The 15,979-nt window shown below is 36.2% G+C and overlaps 1 long non-coding RNA gene across 2 annotated transcripts; it reads right to left on the bottom strand.

Moving 5' to 3' along the window:
- Positions 1 to 12,818: 12,818 nt before the first annotated feature.
- LOC120435152 lies at positions 12,819 to 14,892 on the bottom strand. 2 transcript variants are annotated; one of them, XR_005609561.1, is made up of 5 exons: positions 14,853 to 14,881; positions 14,553 to 14,769; positions 13,193 to 13,309; positions 12,973 to 13,076; positions 12,819 to 12,874 (listed from the first exon to the last, which is right to left on the bottom strand). It is a non-coding gene; the product is annotated as an uncharacterized LOC120435152 (long non-coding RNA). The 2 variants fall into 2 exon arrangements; XR_005609554.1 differs by having other exon boundaries at positions 14,553 to 14,892.
- Positions 14,893 to 15,979: the final 1,087 nt, after the last annotated feature.

The raw sequence follows: 15,979 nt of genomic DNA, 5'->3' as shown, positions 1-15,979 counted from the left end.
GCTGAAAAAACATCATGAAACTTAAACTGGAACTGAAGAAAAAGTATAATAGATATTGCAAAGATAAATACAAGTTGAATAGTTGAATGTCTTGTCTTCGTTTTAAAGTTTGAATGGTGGCTCTATGTCAATGTATGTGGAAGTAGATACAGTTTAAAGAGGAGTAAGTTGAATGAGGATTTTAAGGGTCTCCCCATTGAAATACATGGGAAATTTTTGTTGAAAAAAGTTGAATAAAATTAAAAATATAAATGTTAAAAATGAGAAAAATAGAAGCAGTCATGTCCAAAAGAAGTGGAATCTAACGGTGTTTGAATGGTTTTTCTAAGTTGAACGGTTTTGAAGGAGATACAGTCCAAAAACGTACGGAATATATAATAAAATATAATAACTAGAAAGTGCATTTTCTGAAGAAACTGCAGTGTGAATGCTTGAATCTGAATATATGCACTGAAAAGAATTAATTGCTGAATTTTAAGTTAAAAATGTTGAATGAGATGAAAAATAAAGAAATTTGAACCTGAAAACAAAAGTGCTGAACTGCTAAAAGCTGAAGGTTACACAGAAGAAGTTGGAAAAAAGCTGAAAATGTTTTAATTGTAAATTAGAAAAACCTAAGAAGTGAGAAAAGAACATTTAGAGTCAAAAAACATCTGAATGAATATTAAAAGTTCATATTCTTTGAATCACTGAATGACTAAAATTTGATCCCTCCACTTGGATCAAAACAGTTAACAAAGTTTACATATCTGAGCTTTCAAAGACACTCTGTTGGAAAGAGAAGAACGATGGCGACGTTTTGAGGGTAAAATGATGGATGTAGACCAAACACCGTGGACACAGCAGCAGTTAAAAGAAAAGTGTTAAAGATGATTCTTGGCACAGTGAGACAGAGCTCGTTAAGCAGGCAGGTGTGAGCCTGGTTGCTATAGTGACTGCACCCATTGGCTCCATACACACGCACACAGACATGCACCTCACTTTTGCTGCTTAAAATGAACAGAAAAGTCAGGCGAAACAAATCGTTCCCAAATGAAAAGTACAAGTCGTATTGACAAAATTCTTTCACCGTGAGCGACAGCAATGTCTAGTCTACCAAATTCTCAGTTTTCATGCCTGTGGAGTTTATTATATGGACGTGGTGACAGTGGAAAGACACCATGCTCTTCTGATTTTCAAACGAACCTTCTGAACCATTTTAACATTAGAGTCTATGGAAGAGTTGGAGGGAGGAGGCTGCGCATTGGTGACATTTATGAAAGAACCATAACACCTAGTACAATAATAAACACATTGGATGAAAGAGGACAGCGATGGCTACGTTTTGAGGGTAAAATCATACCGGAAGAGCAAACGCTGAGGACCCAGCAGCAGTTTTAAAAAAGATTTTAAGATTAATTTTTTGGCTCCTCTCACTCTAGCAGTTGAGCTGTCTCACTCTAGCGGCAACATTCCGTCCCATCCACACCCATTATAAACTCTGAAACGGCTGAAAAAACATCATGAAACTTAAACTGGAACTGAAGAAAAAGTATAACAGATATTGAAAAGATAAATACAAGTTGAATAGTTGAATGTCTTGTCTTCGTTTTAAAGTTTGAATGGTGGCTCTATGTCAACGTATGTTAAAGTAGATACAGTTTAAAGAGGAGTAAGTTGAATGAGGATTTGAAGGGTCTCCCCATTGAAATACATGGGAAATTTTTGTTGAAAAAAGTTGAATAATTTTAAAAATATAAATGTTATGAATGAGAAAAATACAAGCAGTCATGTCCAAAAGAAGAGGAATCTAACGGTGTTTGAATGGTTTTTCTAAGTTGAACGGTTTTGAAGGAGATAGAGTACAAAAAACGTACGGAAGAATAATAATAAAATAGAATAAAGATTACAACAACAATACTGTGAATGCTTTTACAAGCATTCACACTAACTAGAAAGTGCATTTTCTGAAGAAACTGCAGTGTGAATGCTTGAATCTGAATGTATGCACTGAAATGAATTAATTGCTGAATTTTAAGTTAAAAATAAAAATGTTGAATGAGCTGGAAAATACAGAGTTTTTAACCTGAAAACAAAAGTGCAGAACTTTTGAAAGCTGATGTTCACACAGAAGAAGTTGGAAAATAGCTGAAAAGTTTTTAAATTAAAATTTGGAAAACCTAAGAAATGAGAACAGAAAATTTAGAGTCAGAAAACATCTGAATGAATATTAAAAGTTCATATTCTTTGAATCACTGAATGACTAAAGTGTAATCCCTCCACTTGGAACCACACACTTTTAAAGGTTTACATCTCTGAGCTTTGAAAGACATGCTGTTGGAAAGAGAAGAACGATGGCTTCGTTTTGAGGGTAAAATGATGGCTGTAGACCAAACACTGTGGACACAGCAGCAGTTGAAAGAGAAGTGTTTAAGATGAATCTTGGCACAGTGAGAGACAGAGCTCGTTAGGCAGGCAGGTGTGAGCCTGGTTGCTATAGTAACTGCACCCAATGGCTCAGTACACACGCACACAGACATGCACCTCACTTTTGCTGCTTAAAATGAACAGAAAAGTCAGGTCGAAACAAATCGCTCCCAAATGAAAAGTACAGGTCCTATTGACAAAATTCTTTCACCGTGAGCGGCAGCAATGTCTAGTCTACCTAATTCTCAGTTTTCATGCTTGTGGAGTTTATTATATGGACGTGGTGACAGTGTAAAGACACCATGCTCTTCTGATTTTCAAAGGAACTTTCTGAGCCATTTTAACATTGGAGTCTATGGAGGACTTGGAGGGAGGAGTCTGTGCTTTGGTGACATTTATGAAAGAACCATAACACCTAGGACAATAGTAAACACATTGGATGAAAGAGGACAGCGATGGCTACGTTTTGAGGGTAAAATCAGACCTGTAGAGCAAACGCTGCGGACACAGCAGCAGTTTTAAAAAGATTTTAAGATTAATTTTTTGATCCTCTCACTCTAGCAGTTGAGCTGTCTCACTCTAGCCCCAACATTCCGTCCCATACACACCCATTATAAACTCTGAAACGGCTGAAAAACATCATGAAACTTAAACTGGAACTGAAGAAAAAGTATAACAGATATTGAAAAGATAAATACAAGTTGAATAGTTGAATGTCTTGTCTTCGTTTTAAAGTTTGAATGGTGGCTCTATGTCAACCTATGTTGAAGTAGATACAGTTTGAAAATGAGTAAGTTGAATGAGGATTTGAAGGGTCTCCCCATTGAAATACATGGGAAATTTTTGTTGAAAAAGTTGAATAAAATTAAAATATAAATGTTAAAAATGAGAAAAATAGAAGCAGTCATGTCCAAAAGAAGAGGAATCTAACGGTGTTTGAATGGTTTTTCTAAGTTGAACGGTTTTGAAGGAGATAGAGTACAAAAACGTCACGGAATATATAAAACACTAGAAAGTGCATTTTCTGAAGAAACTGCAGTGTGAATGTTGAATCTGAATGTATTCACTGAAATAAATTAATTGCTGAATTCTGACTTAAAAATTTTGAATGAGATGAAAAATAGAGAAATTTTCGCCTGAAAATAAAAGTGCTGAACTGCTAAAAGCTAAAATCCACAGCGAAGAAGTTGGAAAACAGTTGAAAATGTTTTAATTGTAAATTAGAAACACCTAAGAAATGAGAACAGAAAATTTAGAGTCAGAAAACATCTGAATGAATATTAAAAGTTCATATTCTTTGAATCACTGAATGACTAAAGTGTAATCCCTCCACTTGGATCCACACACGTTTAAAGGTTTACATCTCTGAGCTTTGAAAGACATGCTGTTGGAAAGAGAACAACGATGGCTTCGTTTTGATGGTAAAATGATGGCTGTAGACCAAACACTGTGGACACAGCAGCAGTTGAAAGAGAAGTGTTTAAGATGAATCTTGGCACAGTGAGAGACAGAGCTCATTAGGCAGGCAGGTGTGAGCCTGGTTGCTATAGTAACTGCACCCAATGGCTCAGTACACACACGCACACAGACATGCACCTCACTTTTGCTGCTTAAAATGAACAGAAAAGTCAGGTCGAAACAAATTGCTCCCAAATGAAAAGTACAGGTCTTATTGACGAAATTCTTTCACCGTGAGCGGCAGCAATGTCCAGTCTACCTAATTCTCAGTTTTCATGCCTGTGGAGTTTATTATATGGACGTGGTGACAGTGGAAAGACACCATGCTCTTCTGATTTTCAAACGAACCTTCTGAGCCATTTTAACATTAGAGTCTATGGAGGAGTTGGAGGGAGGAGGCTGTGCTTTGGTGACATTTATGAAAGAACCATAACACCTAGTACAATAGTAAACACATTGGATGAAAGAGGACAGCGATGGCTACGTTTTGAGGGTAAAATCATACCTGTAGAGCAAACGCTGCGGACACAGCAGCAGTTTTAAAAAATATTTTAAGATTAATTTTTTCCTCCTCTCACTCTGGCAGTTGAGCTGTCTCACTCTAGCCCCAACATTCCGTCCCATACACACCCATTATAAACTCTGAAACGGTTGAAAAATCATCATGAAACTTAAACTGGAACTGAAGAAAAGTATAACAGATATTGAAAAGATAAATACAAGTTGAATAGTTGAATGTCTTGTCTTCGTTTTAAAGTTTGAATGGTGGCTCTATGTCAATGTATATGGAAGTAATAAGAGTTTAAAAATGAGTAAGTTGAAGGAGATTTTGAAGGGTCTTCCATTGAAATACATGGGAAATTTTGTTAAAAAGTTGAATAATTTTAAAAATATAAATGTTATAAATGAGAAAAATAGAAGCAGTCATGTCCAAAAGAAGAGGAATCTAATGGTGTTTGAATGGTTTTTCTAAGTTGAACGGTTTTGAAGGAGATAGATGCCAAAAAACGTACGGAATATATAATGATAACTAGAAAGTGCATTTTCTGAAGAAACTGCAGTGTGAATGCTTGAATCTGAATGTATGCACTGAAATGAATTAATTGCTGAATTTTAAGTTAAAATTTTTTGAATGAGATGAAAAATACAGAAATTTTCGCCTGAAAACAAAAGTGCTGAACTGCTAAAAGCTGACATCCACAGAGAAGAAGTTGGAAAATAGTTGAAAATGTTTTAAATGGAAATTAGAAAAACCTAAGAAATGACAAAAGAAAATTTAAAGTCAGAAAACATCTGAATGAATATTAAAAGTTCATATTCTTTAAATCACTGAATTACTAAAATGTGATCCCTCCACTTGGATCTACACAGTTTAAAAAGTTTAAATGTCTGAGCTTTCAAAGTCACGTTGTTGCAAAGAGAACAACGATGGCGTCGTTTTGAGGGTAAAATGATGGCTGTAGAGCAAACACTGTGGACACAGCAGCAGTTTAAAGAGAAGTGTTTAAGATGAATCTTGGCACAGTGAGAGACAGAGCTCGTTAGGCAGGCAGGTGTGAGCCTGGTTGCTATAGTGACTGCACCCAATGGCTCCATACACACGCACACAGACATGCACCTCACTTTTGCTGCTTAAAATGAACAGAAAAGTCAGGTCGAAACAAATCGCTCCCAAATGAAAAGTACAGGTCCTATTGACGAAATTCTTTCACCGTGAGCGGCAGCAATGTCCAGTCTACCTAATTCTCAGTTTTCATGCCTGTGGAGTTTATTATATGGACGTGGTGACAGTGTAAAAACACCATGCTCTTCTGATTTTCAAACGAACCTTCTGAGCCATTTTAACATTAGAGTCTATGGAGGAGTTGGAGGGAGGAGGCTGTGCTTTGGTGACATTTATGAAAGAACCATAACACCTAGTACAATAGTAAACACATTGGATGAAAGAGGACAGCGATGGCTACGTTTTGAGGGTAAAATCATACCTGTAGAGCAAACGCTGTGGACACAGCAGCAGTTTTAAAAAATATTTTAAGATTAATTTTTTCGCTCCTCTCACTCTGGCAGTTGAGCTGTCTCACTCTAGCCCCAACATTCCGTCCCATACACACCCATTATAAACTCTGAAACGGCTGAAAAATCATCATGAAACTTAAACTGGAACTGAAGAAAAAGTATAATAGATATTGAAAAGATAAATACAAGTTGAATAGTTGAATGTCTTGTCTTCGTTTTAAAGTTTGAATGGTGGATCTATGTCAACGTATGTGGAAGTACATACAGTTTAAAGAGGAGTAAGTTGAAGGAGAATTTGAAGGGTCTCCCATTGAAATACATGGGAAATTTTTGTTGAAAAAGTTGAATAATTTTAAAAATATAAATGTTATAAATGAGAAAAATACAAGCACACTTGTCCAAAAGAAGAGGAATCTAATGGTGTTTGAATGGTTTATCTAAGTTGAACGGTTTTGAAGGAGATAGATGCACAAAAACGTACGGAATATGATATAATAATAATAATAATAAAGATTACAACAACAATACTGTGAATGCTTTTACAAGCATTCACACTAACTAGAAAATGCATTTTCTGAAGAAACTGCAGTGTGAATGCTTGAATCTGAATGTATGCACTGAAATGAATTAATTGCTGAATTTTAAGTTAAAAATGTTGAATGAGATGAAAAATACAGAAATTTGTACCTGAAAACAAAAAAGCTGAACTGCTAAAAGCTGACAACCACAGAGAAGAAGTTGGAAAAGAGCTGAAAATGTTTTAAATGTAAATTAGAAAAATATAAGAAATGACAAAAGACTATTTAGAGTCAGAAAACATCTGAATGAATATTAAAAGTTCATATTCTTTGAATCACTGAATGACTAAAATGTGATCCCTCCACTTGGATCCACACAGTTTAAAAACTTTACATATCTGAGCTTTCAAAGACACTCTGTTGGAAAGAGAACAACGATGGTGACGTTTTGAGGGTAAAATGATGGCTGTAGAGCAAACACTGTGGACACAGCAGCAGTTGAAAGAGAAGTGTTTAAGATGAATCTTGGCAGAGTGAGAGACAGAGCTCATTAGGCAGGCAGGTGTGAGCCTGGTTGCTATAGTGACTGCACCCAATGGCTCCTACACACGCGCACACAGACATGCACCTCACTTTTGCTGCTTAAAATGAATAGAAAAGTCAGGTCGAAACAAATCGCTCCCAAATGAAAAGTACAGGTCCTATTGACAAAATTCTTTCACCGTGAGCGGCAGCAATGTCCAGTCTACCTAATTCTCAGTTTTCATGCTTGTGGAGTTTATTATATGGACGTGGTGACAGTGTAAAGACAGCCTGTACTTCTGGTTTTCAAACGAACCTTCTGAGCCATTTTAACATTAGAGTCTATGGAGGAGTTGGAGGGAGGAGGCTGTGCATTGGTGACATTTATGAAAGAACCATAACACCTAGTACAATAGTAAACACATTGGATGAAAGAGGACAGCGATGGCTACGTTTTGAGGGTAAAATCAGACCTGTAGAGCAAACGCTGCGGACACAGCAGCAGTTTTAAAAAAGATTTTAAGATTTATTTTTTTGATCCTCTCACTCTAGCAGTTGAGCTGTCTCACTCTAGCCCCAACATTCCGTCCCATACACACCCATTATAAACTCTGAAACGGCTGAAAAACATCATGAAACTTAAACTGGAACTGAAGAAAAAGTATAACAGATATTGAAAAGATAAATACAAGTTGAATAGTTGAATGTCTTGTCTTCGTTTTAAAGTTTGAATGGTGGCTCTATGTCAACGTATATGGAAGTAATAAGAGTTTAAAAATGAGTAAGTTGAAGGAGATTTTGAAGGGTCTTCCCATTGAAATACATGGGAAATTTTGTTAAAAAAGTTGAATAATTTTAAAAATATAAATGTTATAAATGAGAAAAATAGAAGCAGTCATGTCCAAAAGAAGAGGAATCTAATGGTGTTTGAATGGTTTTTCTAAGTTGAACGGTTTTGAAGGAGATAGATGCCAAAAAACGTACGGAATATATAATGATAACTAGAAAATGCATTTTCTGAAGAAACTGCAGTGTGAATGCTTGAATCTGAATGTATGCACTGAAATGAATTAATTGCTGAATTTTAAGTTAAAAATGTTGAATGAGATGAAAAATACAGAAATTTGTACCTGAAAACAAAAAAGCTGAACTGCTAAAAGCTGACAACCACAGAGAAGAAGTTGGAAAAGAGCTGAAAATGTTTTAAATGTAAATTAGAAAAATATAAGAAATGACAAAAGACTATTTAGAGTCAGAAAACATCTGAATGAATATTAAAAGTTCATATTCTTTGAATCACTGAATGACTAAAATGTGATCCCTCCACTTGGATCCACACAGTTTAAAAACTTTACATATCTGAGCTTTCAAAGACACTCTGTTGGAAAGAGAACAACGATGGTGACGTTTTGAGGGTAAAATGATGGCTGTAGAGCAAACACTGTGGACACAGCAGCAGTTGAAAGAGAAGTGTTTAAGATGAATCTTGGCAGAGTGAGAGACAGAGCTCATTAGGCAGGCAGGTGTGAGCCTGGTTGCTATAGTGACTGCACCCAATGGCTCCATACACACGCACACACAGACATGCACCTCACTTTTGCTGCTTAAAATGAATAGAAAAGTCAGGTCGAAACAAATTGCTCCCAAATGAAAAGTACAGGTCCTATTGACAAAATTCTTTCACCGTGAGCGGCAGCAATGTCCAGTCTACCTAATTCTCAGTTTTCATGCTTGTGGAGTTTATTATATGGACGTGGTGACAGTGTAAAGACAGCCTGTACTTCTGGTTTTCAAACGAACCTTCTGAGCCATTTTAACATTAGAGTCTATGGAGGAGTTGGAGGGAGGAGGCTGTGCATTGGTGACATTCATGAAAGAACCATAACACCTAGTACAATAGTAAACACATTGGATGAAAGAGGACAGCGATGGCTACGTTTTGAGGGTAAAATCATACCTGTAGACCAAACACCGTGGACACAGCAGCAGTTTTAAAAATATTTTAAGATTTATTTTTTGCTCCTCTCACTCTAGCAGTTGAGCTGTCTCACTCTAGCCCCAACATTCCGTCCCATACACACCCATTATAAACTCTGAAACGGCTGAAAAAACATCATGAAACTTAAACTGGAACTGAAGAAAAGTATAATAGATATTGCAAAGATAAATACAAGTTGAATAGTTGAATGTCTTGTCTTCGTTTTAAAGTTTGAATGGTGGCTCTATGTCAATGTATGTGGAAGTAGATACAGTTTAAAGAGGAGTAAGTTGAATGAGGATTTTAAGGGTCTCCCCATTGAAATACATGGGAAATTTTTGTTGAAAAAAGTTGAATAAAATTAAAAATATAAATGTTAAAAATGAGAAAAATAGAAGCAGTCATGTCCAAAAGAAGTGGAATCTAACGGTGTTTGAATGGTTTTCTAAGTTGAACGGTTTTGAAGGAGATACAGTCCAAAAACGTCTGGAATATATAATAAAATATAATAACTAGAAAGTGCATTTTCTGAAGAAACTGCAGTGTGAATGCTTGAATCTGAATGTATGCACTGAAATGAATTAATTGCTGAATTTTAAGTTAAAAATAAAAATGTTGAATGAGCTGGAAAATACAGAGTTTTTAACCTGAAAACAAAAGTGCAGAACTTTTGAAAGCTGATGTTCACACAGAAGAAGTTGGAAAATAGCTGAAAAGTTTTTAAATTAAAATTTGGAAAACCTAAGAAATGAGAACAGAAAATTTAGAGTCAGAAAACATCTGAATGAATATTAAAAGTTCATATTCTTTGAATCACTGAATGACTAAAGTGTAATCCCTCCACTTGGAACCACACACTTTTAAAGGTTTACATCTCTGAGCTTTGAAAGACATGCTGTTGGAAAGAGAAGAACGATGGCTTCGTTTTGAGGGTAAAATGATGGCTGTAGACCAAACACTGTGGACACAGCAGCAGTTGAAAGAGAAGTGTTTAAGATGAATCTTGGCACAGTGAGAGACAGAGCTCGTTAGGCAGGCAGGTGTGAGCCTGGTTGCTATAGTAACTGCACCCAATGGCTCAGTACACACGCACACAGACATGCACCTCACTTTTGCTGCTTAAAATGAACAGAAAAGTCAGGTCGAAACAAATTGCTCCCAAATGAAAAGTACAGGTCCTATTGACGAAATTCTTTCACCGTGAGCGGCAGCAATGTCCAGTCTACCTAATTCTCAGTTTTCATGCCTGTGGAGTTTATTATATGGACGTGGTGACAGTGTAAAAACACCATGCTCTTCTGATTTTCAAACGAACCTTCTGAGCCATTTTAACATTAGAGTCTATGGAGGAGTTGGAGGAGGAGGCTGTGCATTGGTGACATTTATGAAAGAACCATAACACCTAGTACAATAGTAAACACATTGGATGAAAGAGGACAGCGATGGCTACGTTTTGAGGGTAAAATCATACCTGTAGAGCAAACGCTGCGGACACAGCAGCAGTTTTAAAAAATATTTTAAGATTAATTTTTTGCTCCTCTCACTCTGGCAGTTGAGCTGTCTCACTCTAGCCCCAACATTCCGTCCCATACACACCCATTATAAACTCTGAAACGGCTGAAAAATCATCATGAAACTTAAACTGGAACTGAAGAAAAAGTATAACAGATATTGAAAAGATAAAGACAAGTTGAATAGTTGAATGTCTTGTCTTCATTTTAAAGTTTGAATGGTGGCTCTATGTCAACGTATATGGAAGTAATAAGAGTTTAAAAATGAGTAAGTTGAAGGAGATTTTGAAGGGTCTTCCCATTGAAATACATGGAAAATTTTGTTGAAAAAGTTGAATAATTTTAAAAATATAAATGTTATAAATGAGAAAAATAGAAGCAGTCATGTCCAAAAGAAGAGGAATCTAACGGTGTTTGAATGGTTTTTCTAAGTTGAACGGTTTTGAAGGAGATAGATGCCAAAAAACGTACGGAATATGATATAATAATAATAAAGATTAGAAGAACAATACTGTGAATGCTTTTACAAGCATTCACACTAACTAGAAAGTGCATTTTCTGAAGAAACTGCAGTGTGAATGCTTGAATCTGAATGTATGCACTGAAATGAAATAATTACTGAATATTAAGCTAAAAATGTTGAATTAGCTGGAAAATACAGAATTTTTAACCTGAAAACAAAAGTGCTGAACTTTTGAAAGCTGATTTTCACACAGAAGAAGTTGGAAAATAGCTGAACATGTTTAAAATGTAAATTAGAAAAAGATGAGTAATGACAAAAGAAAATGTGGTCAGAAAACCTCTGAATGAATAACAAAAGTTCATATTCTTCTAATCAGTTAAAGAGTGGAATTATGTATTATAAATCTCTAATTCATAAAAAAATAATAATAAAATAAATGTAAAACAAATTTGTTGAATTGAACTGAAAAGATGAACAAACATTCTGGAGAAAATACAAGCTTTAATATACAGCATAATGTTTTTCAGACATATACACATGTGTATATCATGTTTAATGGTATTACATACATCAATTGTTTTGTATGTCATAGAAAATAACATGAAAATCTTACGTCATATTTTACAGCTTCTTTCTGAAAAGGACTTAAATTAATTCAACAAATGTTTTTTTTTTTCAAAATAGAATAAAAATCCTTTTAAAAAGAGACGTTTGCAATGTTTTAAGGTGTTAATAATCTGATCCTGTCATGTGTCTGTTCAACTTTAGTTTTGGCACAGACTCGATTCTTAAAGAACAAATTACCAAATAATAAACAAATAAAATTGAAATTAAAGTAGCTATTTTTGTTAAACACTTCACAGGAGAATAAATAAAAATAACTAAATTAAATAACCAAATAAAAATAATAAGCAACATATGAAATACATGAAAATTCAACTTTTAAAACCATAATCCTGAACCTTTTAAATTGTGTTGGTTTCTTAGAACATGGCTGAACAGCTGTTTCTATTGGTCTACTTAATCTACTGATCTGTCTACACATCTTTTATTACTCATTCTTTTTATGTTTTATTGTAAACAGTGTCCACACAGTGGTAAAAGAGAACTGTATAGAGATTTTTGAGTAAACTCAAATGAAAGCCTAAGGTGGTAACACAGTTTAACACATAAAAATAATCAAATAAACACATTAGTCCTTTTTGTGAACATGGATAAATAAGTATCATTAGTTTACAGCATTGTTCAGCCATGCCACTAAATGCTTTTTAACACTGTGTTTTAACCTGGGCTCAGACACAAAGTCACAAATTTAGTTAGTCCCTGACTTTGAGTTGTGGTTATGACTAATTATTATACACAAGGCTTTATCTATCTGAACTCTAAGGACACAAATATGAAAAAACCTATACTTACCAGCTGATACCCCGCACTACACACTAGGTGTGCCATGTGACCTGAAACTTTGGTACAAACTCATCATAATTATTCTGTTAACACTGTTTCTTTAACACTGTTTGTGTTGCTGTTCAGCAGTTTAAAATGTTTTAGATTGGATTACATGGAACGAATTTGAGTTCTCTTGGGGTTTTGTGTGTGTTTTGTTCTTAGCAGATTTTTTTTTAATACTGTAGAATTCCAGTTACCACATTTCTGGTCATATGACATCCTGAGTGCCCACTTAAAAAATCCCCACAGTTAATTCAACAGTAAAACAAAATAAAAATATGTTAAATAAATAAAGGTTTGCTCTGTGATGAAATATTAAATAAGCATACATTGTACAGAGCTCTAACAATGAAAACAATCCTTTAGCCTGTTGATCAGAGAGAGCAGTCATTATGTCCATTTAAAACCTGTAATCAAAGAGCACAACGTTTCTGTGAAACTATAAAGTCCCATATGATCCTCATCATGTCCAGTGACTTCAGAGTGGATCCTCCCTGTCATCCGGCCAGTGTTTGATGTGTGGCAAGCAGCACAGAAGCAGGATAGCTGAGGACTTTAAAAGAAGAGCAGAAAACAGGAACATATGTAGTTGTAAATGTAAATACCGGTGATACTTGTCAAAGGAATAAAATAATGAAAATGTTAACTTACACACTCATTTAAGGAGGATCTTGACACTGCACAGAGGAGGCACAGTCAGTCTGGCAATGATGGTGATCTCCAGGGATGTTTTCCTGCAGCAACATTCCTGCCAACTGGCCATATGATCCAGAGTAGTTGGTTTGTAAGGAACAGAAAGGTGTATATGTTAGGTAGTGTGCACTTGGAGCTGGTCCTAAGAAACAAACACATCCTGTAATAAACTGAATACCTTTAGTAGTGCTGCTGCAAATATAAAGCCCTTCTATCATGTGTGGTTTCAAAGAAGATGTTTTGGAGGCTCGGTCACAGAAACTGTGCAGTCTGTTCAGTCCTGAGTGTCTCAGCTCTGAAGGGATGGATCACAGAGGGAAACACCTGAGTACAGATATTAAAATACACTCAAAATAACACTCCTAAGGTCAAGTGAAAACACAATTTAAACACTTTACAAAGAATTAATACGTTTTCATGGAAATAATGTCATTAACCCTTTTTGTTGTGAGTAAATCTCACCGACTGCTTGTGGGACAAGCTAGAAGGAGGACTTCTAGATGTGAAGTCTCACGCCTGATCGTCGGGCGAAGATGGTGATGATGAAGCCTCTCTGATCTGTGGCATTACAGTTTCTGGCTGCTATGTGCTTCACACTGTTGGATTGTACATGTGAAGCTTGGAGAAGACACAGGAGGACTGTGTCTCTCTTAAAAAAAAAAAAAAAAAGAAGCCTAACAACCTCCCACCGTGCCCGCCCACTCAACTCCCACCCACCCACTCCACTCAACTCCCCAGCCTCACACCATCCAATGTCTATACAAATGTAGGGTATCAGCTGGTAACAAAAAGCAAGTGTAACATATGTAGTGCATATGTAACACTGCTGAAACATTTCTGGCCAGAAATGTGCAGTTATCAGCCAGTGCATTTATCAACCCAGACCCACCCTGATAAATGCACTGGCTGAAACATGATAAAAGCTCATAAAAATGTATGTTTCATCGTAAGATTTGTCCAAAAATATAATCATATACTTTTGAAAAAGTTTAAAGATTATAACAAACTGAAATCAATAACATTTTTGTAAATATTATTTCAAAATAGAGGCACAGATAAACTGGCTTAACTGTCATTATTGCTGTAATTAGGTTTTTCTTTTCTTTTTTTTTCTTTTTCTTTTCTTTTTCTTTTTAAAAGCAAACGTTAGTCTGTGTTGTTCTCTCAGAAACAATGAAGAAGCTGTTGAACATTTATTTGTTGTGTGGGCAATCCTCTGGTCCACCCTCCTCCCCCCCAGCCACAGTGAGACTGGGGCAGCCTGGCAGGATTTTGAAGCCTGGCTGCAGAGAGATATGCCTACACTGTTCGTTTTAAACTGCTATATTTGATTTTTCTGACATTCATAGATTACTGATTTTTAGATTTTCTGTAATAAATAAAATTGTCATATTTTATTGATATCATTATTTAATTCATTTAATTGTATTTTATGTAAAAATTCAAACATTATACTGCAATGCAGGGCATTTTTCTTAAGTCAACTTTTAAATATCGCTCTACTTTCTTAAGTCATTCAAAATATAGAAATTACTTACTGTAGTCAAAGATCTAGATCATGAATCATCACAGGACAATACACAGTATACAGGGTCATGGTAACTATAGTAGGTCTTCATGACTCCAGAATGGAGACATCGCTCTGGCTGAGAAATGAAAATTAGGTCAAGCAGTGTGTTCTTCTCTGTGGTAGGGGCAGTGATGACCTGTGCGTATCCCCTAGACTCAAACAGCTCCAGGATTGGTTTGTTTGCACTGGATAAAACATTCTCATTAAAATCACCACACACTATGATGGGATGACAGTCCATGATCTCTAATGAGTCTAATAGGCTTACCAGGTTTTTCAGGAATGGCCTCAGAGTGTAGTCTGGAGGTCTGTACACAACTGCAATCAGTGCACTGACTGGTGCTTCAACCTTTAAAGCCAGAAATTCAAGGTCAGTTACATTATGGATGTACTGTTTTCATGCACTTGAATGTCACTTTTCACATAAACAGCAACTCCACCACCACTTCTGTTTGCCATCTGGGAAAGTTTGTGTAGGAAAGGTGTCTGTTGCATTTGAACAAACTGTAATTTTCAAGTGGAGACTCTCTGCGACAAAAGAGCCCCGCAGGTGTGTTTCTGTTAGGCACAAAACATCTGCTAGACACAATTCATGGTGACTCTTGATGTCATTAATGTGAGCTGGCAGTCCCTCTGTGTTATGATGAACAATGGTGAAAACGTCTGACCTGCTCAGTGTTTGTCTCACTTGTAGAAGAGGCATCATGTCATCAAGGTTGGCTTGTCTCATGTTCTCAAGCGCTGCAGTGATTTCTGGGTTGGTGAATATTTTTTTCTCCTCCATATCAAGAAGATACAGTCCACTGAGAGACGTCACTCTGCTGACAGCTACGTAGGCCATGCCGGGCTCAAAATGCTCTTAAGAGAGACAACAGCTGATGTGGTTGTCATACCCTGTACCTTATGTATTGTACATGCAAAGGCCAGCTTCACTGGGAACTGTCTTCGTACCACTCCTTTCTGCTTTAGATTCTCCTCTGCTCTCTCAATGTACACCATGTCGTCTGCTGGTGTGCGGTTATTCTTTCCAGATGTCTCATTATCCATTTTAAGTCCAAGCTTGATGATGTGTTGGTCATTTTCAGAGTGAACTACTCTAAGTAGTTTTCCAAAAGCTCCATTAACCAAACCATTTTGTATGTCAATGTTTCTGGTGAGCATGACATGAGCTCCTTCTGCAACTTTCAGTGTGTCTGGTAACTCGTTTTTACCTCCTTTGAATGGTCTGTCTTGTAGTGCCATTCTGCCAGTTCTAGGATCCTTTCTATAATCGTCTGCATGGATGTCAATGATATGAGTATGGAGCAGAGCCAGTGTTGCAGAGTTGTGCGCATCCACTTCTTTATTAGTTGCAAAAATGTGCAACGCATCAGTCGGACAACGGGCTGGTTCAGT

Source organism: Oreochromis aureus, linkage group 1 (genome assembly GCF_013358895.1).
Source record: "Oreochromis aureus strain Israel breed Guangdong linkage group 1, ZZ_aureus, whole genome shotgun sequence".
Classification (NCBI taxonomy): Eukaryota; Metazoa; Chordata; class Actinopteri; order Cichliformes; family Cichlidae; genus Oreochromis; species Oreochromis aureus.
This window is presented reverse-complemented; position numbering and strand designations above follow the sequence as displayed.